This window comes from Teleopsis dalmanni, chromosome 1, assembly GCF_002237135.1.
Source record: "Teleopsis dalmanni isolate 2A chromosome 1, ASM223713v2, whole genome shotgun sequence".
Lineage (NCBI taxonomy): Eukaryota > Metazoa > Arthropoda > Insecta > Diptera > Diopsidae > Teleopsis > Teleopsis dalmanni.
In genome coordinates this window covers 123,082,032-123,084,543 of record NC_051846.1, presented here as the reverse complement: position 1 = coordinate 123,084,543, position 2,512 = coordinate 123,082,032, and positions in this window count along the sequence as shown.

Sequence of the window (2,512 nt, the reverse complement as noted above, 5' to 3'; positions counted from 1 at the left end):
ACTTATTAAACTATAAACTATAATACATTAAATTATAATATATTGAATACATAGAAATAATATTAATAATTAATTTAGAGGGGTTTTCGAATAGCAAAGAAAGAAATAAAGGACAAACACAAAAATTTATTTTAATTTTTTATTGAAGTTTGGCTGACCATACAACGCTGTTTCGAGTATTTCCAAGTACTCTTCATCAGTGGTCTTTGGAATAATCGAATTTTTATTTAATTAGTTTATAGTCCGTATATAATTTTGTTGGAACTGCAAGTGCCAGGCTTAGAAAGCAATTGCCGTGCTTTAAATTAGAACGAGCTTATAAACTACAGCTTTATTTGGAAACACAAGTTCAACGAATTGAAAGTTAACTTTTGGATTCGCCTATTCTTTATTTTTTTTGTAGAGACATTTTGTAATGCATATTGTTTTACTTAATATATGTAAAGCGACCATTCTGGTGCTTTTTACAAAGAAGCTATGCTATGTTATTCTACAAACCCGCTTTCGCGGTTTAGGAAAAGCTGAACAATATTATATTTTAACATATTGTTCTTATTTTTCACAAGTCTAATTTTTGGTTAAAGTATTAGTGTTGCTGTAAAGCTAGCTTTCTTTGTATAGTGACAAAGAAGTTTTATTAAAATTTAGAGGGTTTAATAATTAATAACAATAATAATAACAAATTATAATAATATTAATTATAATAAAAATATAAATATATAAATATATAATAATAAACATAGTACTTTTGAATTCAATAATAAATATATACAACAGTTATAAGAACTGAAGAAATAACAGCCACTTCTGTGTTGTGTTTGTAATTTGTTATTAGTGTTTATTTGTTTCACTTATTGTTGAATCTTAGAAAAAAAAAACAAATTTTCATGTAGCATAAGCGTTGAACTGGTGGGAGCCACCGTTGAGAGTAGTGCGTTTTGAAGACGTGCGGCGTTGAAACTGCTGGAACCACCGTTGAGAGTAGTGCGTTTCGAAGATGTGCATGCATTGAACTGGTTGGAAGCACAGATGATAGTAATGTGTTTCGAAGACGTGCATTCGTTGAACTGGTTGGAACCACCGTTGAGAGTAGTGCGTTTTGAAGATAAGCGGGCGTTAAAACTGCTGAAACCACCGTTGAGAGTAGTGCTTTTCGAAGATGTGCGTGCATTGAACTGGTTGGAACCACAATTGAGAGTACTGCGTTTGGTGGCTTGTTTTTTTACTTATGTATTGAAAAAGAAAAACAAAATAAAAATTATAAACAAAATTTTTAGAACACATCAATTTGATAGTTTTTTTTATGTACGTTTGGCTTTTTTTTAACTTTATTTTCTTTGTATATTTGTGTTTGTGATCAAGCAACTTTGCACTTAGGCACTTACCATCATCGTTGAAATGACGTCATTTCCGCTGTTGATGTACCTAGCTAAACACTACCTAATAAAAAATTCCGCGCGCTTCTTTTGTTTTGTATTTTGCACTTCAATCTTTACTCTTGCACACCGATCTACATAACTATTTCCAGGATTTTTTTGTTAGAATATTTCTAAATTTATTAACCTTTGTTTTTATTTTGGTGTGATTATTATTAATTTTTTCTTCTCTTCTCTAATATTTGTATAAGCTTTGCTTAAGGTTAATTGTTGCTTTAAATCATACCCTAGTAAAAAGTCGGAGTCAAGGTTTTCTATTTTGTTGAATAGTTGTTTGTATCCAAAAATGGACAAAATGATAATTGCTTATTGTGGTATAGCCGTTAATAGTTCCTACTCTTTTTTGATACTTAATTTTCTTCTTATTATAGGTGCCGGCTTTGACATAGCAAGCTAAGGCACCAGTGTCTATTAATATAAATAAAAGAGAGTCCGATATTGAGCCTAAAAAATGTTTTTCCATGAGATTATTTATTCTCTGGGCCTTGGTCTTGGGTTGATGGCTATTTTGGCTATCACTTTGTCGGCGATGGTTCAAATTATTGAAAAATTGCATCCTTCCATGATATTGGGGTGTCCGTTTGGATTCTAAAAATTGTTGTTATTTCCTCTGAACTGCTGTGTAGATCGATATTGAGGTTGTTGATTTTGTTGGGTGGATGTAAGAATGGATGGATGGATCCATTGGTTCAGGCTTATGGAAGTTATTTACCCTAGTTTTAATTACAGCTGCGCGATTAAAGCGCAAATAATTTTGATTTTTATTGAAATTTTTTCTCTGATCCGAGCATTGAAAAGCGAATTTTGCACGCAATTGATTGGCTTTGGCTAATGCATTTGGTAGATCCGTTAGTGACAGAAAGAACACTATATAATTTAATGGGGCGCGAGTTAAGGTTCGGTCTTAACTCAGTGTGGAAAAATTAAATAATACACGGTGCGTAGTGTATACTTTCAAAGACAAATTTATTCTGAACCAAAAATTTTATAAGTACAATTTATATATTTAAAATTTACATTCAATACTAATCGATATTGTGACCCAAAAATAATTTATTGCACATAAACAAAATTCC